This window comes from Labeo rohita, chromosome 13, assembly GCF_022985175.1.
Source record: "Labeo rohita strain BAU-BD-2019 chromosome 13, IGBB_LRoh.1.0, whole genome shotgun sequence".
Lineage (NCBI taxonomy): Eukaryota > Metazoa > Chordata > Actinopteri > Cypriniformes > Cyprinidae > Labeo > Labeo rohita.
In genome coordinates, this window is record NC_066881.1 from 16446381 (window position 1) to 16456143 (window position 9763).

Sequence of the window (9763 nt, forward strand, 5' to 3'; positions counted from 1 at the left end):
AATCTTGCTAAATCATCATTCATTTATATCCATCACTTCATTACTTCTTCAATTACTTCTTTTTCAGTCTTTAATTTAAAATAAACATCCACTTTAGACTTGATTGAAGTCTTCACAAGTGGATTTACACTTTAGATCCTCCTGAAAGCACAAAGCTAAAGTATGTTGTGATGAGAGGGCAAGTGGCAGTGAAGTGCTCTTGAAATGCTGTGCATTAAACTCATACAACTTGTAAAACGGGGTTTTTGGGGGGTTTCGTTCATTCTTTTTATGCAAACAAACAAATCAAAAGCTTATATATAAACAGTGAGAGTGACCCTGGTGAAAAAACCAGCATATGCTGGTAGGTATGTTTTGATGCTGGAATGCTGGTTAGGCAGATTTTGATGCTGGTTTAAGCTGGTCCTTTGCTGGTTTATGCTGGTCCTTTGCTGGTTCATGCTGGTCCTTGACGAGCAACATGACCAGCAAAAACCAGCAAAGGACCAGCTTAAACCAGCATCAAAACCTACCTAACCAGCATTCCAGCATCAAAACATACCTACCAGCATATGCTGTTTTTTTCACCAGGGGAGTCTATTGAAATATGCTCCCTGTCCAGTAGATAAAACAAACCCAAAATAATAGCCATAGTTCATAGTTGCATGGCTCTCATTCACTAGTAGTCCAATAATATCTTGTATGGCTTCCACTAATTCCAAAGACTTTCAGCATAAACAATCAAAGAATGATTCAAAATTGTGCATTTTTCACAAGTTTAAATTATTTTTTTTTAGTTCCTATACATCAACAGCATTTTTATATTGTATATCAGGCATACAAGGCAGTATAGTGACACTTAAAAATAAAGGTTCTTTGTTGACATTGATGGTTCCATTAAGAATCTTTTAAATCCAAAGTTTCCATTATACAAAGGTTTTTAAAGCGGGAAACGTTTTTTTAGATTTTAAAGGGGTCATGACATGGATTTTTTAATTATTTGAATATGTTACTTAAGGTATACTTATAATGTTAATAACATTCTGGAAAAAAGATTATTTTCAACCCTCATTCTGACTCTCTGTATAAAATGACCTGTTTTAAAGGCGCTATATGTAAGTTTTCGCCGCTAGAAGGCGCATTTTCAAAACAAACAGGAAACAAAGGCGTAGTTTGATGATGCCGTGATTGAGTGTGGAATCATGGGAGTTGTGGTCTTCATCCTCACAGCTGGTGCAATCCGACGGCACTTGGGCATAAATCATGTTCATGGATGTGATAATGTATTAAAGACTTACAAGGTCACTGTAGTATGAAACAGGATGGGGCTGAAAGTTGTACAAGAGGAACGAGTCAGCTAGAGCGACTGCTAATTGCTATTGCATGTGAGTGTATTGGCAACATAATTAAAAAAACAGTAATTTTCAGACAAAGCATTATGATGATAATTTACTTGCCATTTGTGATGCAGCTGCAGTCAGATTTAGTACCGCTTCATCTTTTAACAAATGTTTTTTGTGAACTCTCCATGACATTGTGCCTCGTTTACAAAACAACATGCTCAGAAGTCTGAACAACCCTCTGACATGATCCGGGATGCCATTACAAATAAACTGTCCACTTGTTTCTTACGCTGGGATGCTTCTGATATCCATACAAAGACACGAATGACCTGTTTAAACAAAACACGTCAAAGCGAATGTTTATTCACTCCATTTGTCCTATTGACGACTTAAGCGCGTGGACTGTGTCAGAAAGTGAATGCGCATCTGTAACCAGTGTAGACAAGATAGCGGCAGTGATTGTAATTTTAATTTGCTTTTGAGGTGACATGACGTGACACTCGCATTCAAGCTATTCAAGTGTCAGCCGACAAGCGACTAAACACCAGTGGGCGGGGCCTATAGTGAGCCTTGGATCCAAACTAGCCATTTTCTGAGAGTTATTACATAAATGCTTTTTTATTTATGATGAGGATATTTTAAGTTATGAAAACTGCAGGATGTATTAAGCTTACAAAGACATCTTCTATGTCTAAAGATCAAGGAACATTTGGTTTCTCATCTCATGACCTCTTTAGAAATGTTCTTCACACTGAGAAAAAAAAATTCACTGAAAGGCTCTGTGGGGAACCAAAAATGCTTCTTCTATGGCATTGCTGTGAAAACTCCCATTCGTGAGATGTTCAAGCATTAAAATTAACATCCCTCAAAATTTACATGTAATTACACACTTTAGCTTTCCATCTAGTTATCTGATGCAATGTAACAAATACAAAATCCACATTATGTAAAAGGAGTCCTCACAGTCATCATTATGAAGGGTGAGTAGGGTTTTCATTATCGCACAAGCCTGCTGCGTTGGTGACATCCTGTGAAAATCACAAGAGCCATCAAACTGGATAATCTTGCTGTTGAACAGAATCCAATGGTCTTGTTGGTTGCATCTTTCATGACACTCGACATCGGTTCAAAGCCACCCAGTAACTCAAAAGTTGCCACAGGCACGAGACCGAGAGTCATCGGCAGCGCCATGAATAGAAAATCACATCTGATTGAGTTTGAAGTGTTCTTCAGACATTTAACCAGGCAACAACATTTGATTAACTGCTGGCTTCTCGGCATTCCCTTCAGACGACTCTCGCTAAAGGATTTTGGTTGGTTATAAATAGCATTGATCTTTCACATCAGTATAATGAGTGCATATTTTGTCCCTCCATTTCCATAGCCTTGGGAAGACGATATTTGCCATGGAGAGGCACTTGACCATCATGGTGAAGCTCCTGTGAAAAAATGTTGAAATTCTTGTTTGATATTCATAGTTTTTGTCCACACACAGCATGATGACAGGCTGATGTAACATTTATGACCATAAGCAGAAGGTCAGCTAACTAAAAGTAGACACATTTGTGCATTCAGAATGGTTGATTTTTGATCTTAGACATCGGTTAATATGACAATGGCCTAAAATTTCTATCTCGAAAGGATTTGTGTATGTGCAGATATTGATATTTCTTAATACTTTAATTTGTCTGCCAAAGGACATGATAAATGAGTCCAAGAAAGCCTCTTTTAGATCAGTGAGGGGTGCAGATGGAAAGACCTACAGTCCTCTTCTACTTCATTATTAACTGAGCCCAAGGAGGTAATTATGATCTTGTCTATTTAAAGAACATGCTCAAATGAGGAAAGACCTCAGCTTATTAAATAAATAAAGACCTCCTGCTGGAGAACGTGGGCTGGCCTCATACAATGCATACTGTCTTTTGGTCTTCAGATGCTGTAATTTAAATGTACGATCATAAAGATTCATTGCAAAGGTCTTTGATTTCATATATGCTGGAATAAATAAGGATATGTGATGAAATAAGATTATGCTCTGTAATTAAAAGTTCTTTCTAGGGCAAAAACATATTATTGGACTATTAACAATATTATTATTGATAATACATTTTCAAAATCCCTGACCTTAAACATTACAAAACTTATTCAGCGTTGTTTGCACTCTAATTGTGTGCCTTATTTATTAAAGGAGAAGTCCACTTCCAAAACAAAGATTCACATGTAATGTACTTACCCCCTTGTCATCCAAGATGTTCTTGTCTTTCTTTTTTCAGTTGTAAAGAAATTATTTCAGCATTTTCTCCATATAATGGACTGATATGGTGCCCGATTTTAAACTTCCAAAATGCAGTTTAAATGCAGCTTCAAATGATCCCAAATGTGGTTGTAAGAAGGGTCTTATCTAGCGTAACGATTGGTTATTTAAATAAAAGTAATACAATTTATATACTTTTTAATGCCAAACGCTCGTCTTGTCTTACTCTGCCTGGACTGTTTTTGTTCCGGGTCATAACAGTTAGGGTATGTCGAAAAACTCCCATCTCATGTTCTCCCTCAACTTCGAAATCGTCCTATATCGTGGTTTTACCGTTTTTGTTAAGGGTGTTTGATCGTCTTTGCATGTTCACTTTGCAAAGACTGGGTCGGTACTTCTGCAGCGATGTAGGATGATTTTGAAATGATTTTTGAAGTTAAGGGAGAAAATACGATTGGAGTTTTTCGACATAACCTAACTGTCTTGAGTCAGAATACACAGAGTTCATGGAGAGAAAGGCAAGAGGAGTGTATGAGATTAAAAAGTATTAAAATGGTATTTTTTTAATGAAAATAACCGATCGTTTGGCTAGATAAGACCCTTCTTTCTCGGCTGGGATCGTATACAACTGCATTTGGAATCGGTTGAAGCCGCATTTAAACTGCATTTTGGAAGTTCAAAATCGGGGCACCATATCAGTCCATTATATGGAGAAAAATCCTGAAATGTTTTCCTCAAAAACATAATTTCTTTACGACTGAAAAAAGAAAGACATGAACATCTTGGATGACAAGAGGGTGAGTACATTATATGTGAATCTTTGTTTTAGAAGTGGACTTCTCCTTTAAGAGGTTGTAGTACTACTTTACTATGCCTTCATACAATTATTAAAGTGGTTATAAAATACAAACAGCAATAGATCTTAAATTTGGGCTCCTTTGATTTGGATCAGTGTTCAACCACTTAGCTATAACCAAGAACACCCTAGCAACCATTTAGAACGTCTTAGCAACAGAATAGCAATGCTCTGGAGCTCTGAACATTGTGATTACAGGTTATTCATGCACAAACACCTCTTCTCTGCTTTTTGTTTTCTTCAGGAATGTGAAAACCTAGTTTCAGCTACAATTTTATTATATTTAATCTATACTTATTGAGGTCAGAAATGCTTCTTCGCATTTTTCTGAGCCACTGCACTTATCTGTCGATAAACACGTGGTTGATAATAGATAAAAATGCGCGGTGCAGCTGTCTACTGACTGATGATCGATGGTTCATTTTCTGTTGTGACCTTAAGGCACAGGAGGAATGATGAGGTGTGCTTTTCCATCACTATATGTCATCTAGCAAGCATAATTAAGTCATGTACTTACGTTTATGATCTTGGTAGGCACGTTCTCATCAAAGTGACTTACAAGAGAGTGTAAACATTGTGTTGTGATGATTAAATCAGCAGGTAGACAAGAATGCAAGAAGAGCAGCTACTATCACACGCTCGGTTCTGTCAGTCTTGGTTAATTCACTTATCTTTTGAACAGTCGGCAGTCTTGTATCAACCTAGAGAAGGTTATTTTATGATAATGTGATTAAATTAGTAAAGTGTCTTTAAATATTGATATGTACATATACAAATATATATATATATATATATATATATTTTTGTATATGTACATATCATTCACTATTACTGTAATATCTGGAGCAGGTTTATCTGTTTAACAAGTGCTTATTTGTGACCCTGGACCACCAAACGGAACATTTATTTATTTATTCTGATTTAGTCAAGAACAGTGAGAGATTTTTTTTTATGTTGCTTAGCATTAACGACTGCTGTCACATTAAGAGCTGCCTGAACCCAATATACTGTTACACATGTGCTTTCAGATAATGTTTAAAGCTCAGTTTCAAAAAAGTGACACTTGACTGATTTTGTGGTCCAGGGTCACATTTTATTTGAACAGGTAAGGCCTACTTTTTCACTGTATAAGCATTCCTGAAACAAATACAAGTGTATGGCTTGCTTTTGGACATGGGCACAGCATGAAAGGGCACAATTTACTAGCCTAATGAAAATGACAGGTGTGGTCACCTTTAGAAGGTCCCACTTTTTTACAGTCTCCACAAAAAAAGTGGCAATCATTTAGAGTGCCCTCCAATAATATTGGCACCCTTGGTAAATATGAGTAAAGGTGGCTGTGAAAATAAATCTGCGTTGTTTATCCTTTTGCTCTTTTATTCAAAAAATGTACAAAATTCTAACCTATCATTTAAGTAAAACAATGGAAAGTGGGGGGAAAATCTCATTATGAAATAAATGTTTTTCTCTAGTTCATGTTGGCCACAATTAATGGCACCCAATTATTGCAATGTCCTTTTCTCAAAATAACAGCTCTGAGTTTTCTCCTGTAATGCTTGATGAGTTTGGAGAACCCCTGACAAGAGATCAGAGACCATTCCTTCATACAGAATCTTTATATCCATCAGATCACCAGCTCTTCTCTTCAGTTCACCCCACTTATTTTTATTCATTTTGTGCTCAGTGACACATTTTTGTGTTGATTTTGATGATTGTTTTGGATCATTGTCCTGATGGAAGATCCAACCTGACCCATTATAAGATTTCTAATAGAGGCAGTCAGGTTTAGATTTTTTTATCTGCTGGTATTTGATAAAATCCATGATGTCATGTATCTGAACAAGACATCCAGGACTTCTGGTAGAAAAATAGGCCCACAACATTAAAGATCCAGCAGTATATTTAATGCTAGAGTTTGTTTTTAGATGATCCAGGAGGATATTTCTTGAAACCCTCCCGAACAACATGTGGTGATGTAGGGGCTGTATGATATTTTTTTAGGCTTTCTGACCCTAAGATTCAACTAATCTCTGCTATTCTCCAGCTGTGATGCTTGAAGAGTCTTTGGCCACTCAAACTCTCCTCCTCAGCGTGCATTAGAACGAGACACACATCCTCTTCCAGGCAGATTTGTAACATCTTTAGTTGATTGGAACATTTTAATTATGGCCCTGATGGTGGAAATGGGGATTTTCAATGCTTTAGCTCTTTTCTTACAGCCTTGATTCATATTTCCTCCAGCCTGGAGAGGAAGCTTGATTATATACTAGTAAACAGCAGGGAGCGCTAAGAATGGATGAGCTTCTTGTCAATAAGAAGCTGTCTTCAATCTAATAAGGATGATGAAGTTGGACGTTGGGGTTGCCATCCCCCTCATAAACATTCCCATGAGCCAACAGACAAAGAGGAAGAGGTCATGATTTTTTTATAAGCATGAAGCACCCTCTAAAAACATAGCACACCATGTGAGAAACAAACAAAACCCTAATAAACCCCAGCAATTGCATTAAGGTTTCCCCTAAGGATGTCCTAAATGTAATGAGATTGTTATTAAAAAGGGGCACTTGTAAAATGTCCTTCTGGAAGATTTTACTGGCACATAAACAACCTGGCCATGTTTCTACCATAATTTTCTAATTATGTGTGAGAAGAAAGGGGAAAAAAATAAAAGAAATATGAACCTTTGAGTCCAAGGCTGCGGTCAAGATTTTTCCACTACCTTTTCTAAAAGCCCCTTTTCACTCCACAGGAGAACTTAAAGTTTCATTCACATGCAATAGAAGAAGCATATCAAAAAGGCTCATTTTTTGATGAAGCGTATGCAGGTGTGACTGATTTTAATGTAACTACTCACAATGATCCGATCAGGACTTTTTTTACAATGGCATGTGATTGCAGCAACAGCAGTGGTCAACGCTTTTCCTTCTTTCAACAAACCAAAAATCAAGAAGTACATTTTATAAGGTGCAGCATTGAGATGACAAGAACCCATCTGATTTCTTCTTATTTTAACATTCAGAAATATTTATTTAAAAAAAATACTTTTTATGGTAAAACCAGAGCTCAACTTGATTTTCTAACCTATTAAGCAAAATAGGAAGAAATTACTGAGGAAGCTTTCATTTAAATCACTATATGAATAAAAGCTATAATACATGATATTTCATAATACATTATCATATTTCATTACCATTTTTATTAGGGTATTAGGGGCACCTATTGTATCCACTGGTTCTCTTCTTCTGATTCTCAAAACTGTCTCAGATCATCTTCAGACAATGCTGGCAAAAAGTTATCAAAAGCTTTTTGATATACCAAACCATATTTGTAAAGCACGTTAACAAATTTGATGGAATTTGCACAAAAATGGACATGAGGCTGTATCTTCACAACGGTTTAGCGGATTCACACCAAACTTTGTTCATATTTTCTCCCTCAACTTCAAAAATCATTTCAAAATCATTCTACATCGCTGCAGAATTTCCGACCCAGTCTTTGCAAAGTGAACATGCAAAGAAGATCAAACACCCTTAACAAAAAAGGTAAAACAGCGATATAGGACAAAAACAGTCCAGACAGAGTAAGACAAAATGAGCGTTTTGCATTAAAAAGAATATAAATTGTATTATTTTTATGAAAATAACCAATCGTTACACTAGATAAGACTCTTCTTCCTCAGCTGGGATCGTTTACAACCACATTTGGGATCGTTTGAAGCCGCATCTAAGCTGCATTTTGGAAGTTCAAAATCGGGGCACCATAGCAGTCCATTATATGGAGAAAAATGCTGCAATATTTTCCTCAGAAAACATAATTTCTTTACGACTTTACGAATTTCTTTTCATCTTTTGAGCAATCTGGCCAAATGTTATGAAAAGCGTTTTGATATACAAAACTATTTGTATATCAAATAGTTACAAACTATTTGTATTGTATACTATAAAATTTTCGGAAAGCACGCTAACGAATTCAATGAAGTTTGTGCAAAAAAAGGACAAGGACACTTTAGTGGATTCAGTGTTATAACAAGCATGACCTGCACCATAAAAAACAATTTGTTGAGTCAACTTAAAATAATTTGTAACCTGGCTGCCTTAAAATTTTAAGTTCAGTCAACTCAAAAAAAGTTTACTCAACTTGAAATGTTAAATTATACTAAGTGACAACTTAGATATTTGAGTTGAATCAACTTAAAATTTGAAGGCAGCTGGGTTACTTATCCATCTGTTAAGTTTAGCAAACACAAATATCTAAGTTGTTACATAGTACAACTAAACATTTCAAGTTGACTGAACTTAAAATTTTAAGGCAGCAGGGTAACAAATTATTTTAAGCTGACTCAACAAATTGTGTTTTTTATTTTTTACAGTGTGAGGGCACATAAGTAGTTTTGGCAAAGCTTTACCTACTGGTCAAAAGATATAAAATATTGACATTTCTGCTTATAACTTCTGACCAGTTTGGCCAAAAATCATAAAATCAGCCTGGTTACATTTGAACAGTATCTAATTTTCCTATGCTGGTCTTTTTGGTCATCGGTTATTTTGAGTTTAGATCCTTTTTACGAGTTGAACGCACATGAACGCCAAGTCCTTAAACTCGAAAACGCGAAATTTTCTTTAAGTCCCGAGTTTCCGAGTTGGGGTTTCCTGAGTTTTATATTATTATAAAATAATACCTTAATTGTATCTTCTGGTCAGGTGTTTTCAAACCGAAAGGCAGCATTTTGTGTTTTTTTTTTCTCCTCCGTTTTTGCCATAATTGACAATATGTTAACCTGACATGTGACTGAAACTCACTGAAGTTGAAAGTAGCACATTTCAGCTCGGATGTTCCCTCTTCCGACCTTGACTGGAAAGCGGCATTAAGTCTGCATCAAGGTAGCTCTCCAGGAGCAGGGTCAGAGAACCCTGGTCTTAAATGAGTAATTAAAGACAGTTCCTTAGCTCTTCATTTTACCTCTGTTGTGCTTGGCCCCTTAAATGCTGCTTGCAGCTATATTTGGTACTGAATCTCTTTTAAAGACCAAACTGGACAAAAACAAAGTTATGAAACAGAAAGGATGTCCAATCACAAACATTAATTAGAAACTCAAAAATACTTTAGAGCAAGTTATTAGAGAAAAAAAAAAGTGACAATATTTTTTTCTAAACTTTGTCCAAAGCTGCAAGGAAATGGAACAGATGAGTAGGTAAAACACTGATTGCCACATATTTGTGATACCAGACTATGTCTAAAGTACAATATTCAGAGTGCCGCAGTCCCCCTGCAACACAAAAACCAGCATGACAGAGAACAGATAAGAACATTCACTGAAGCAGCAGAAGACAG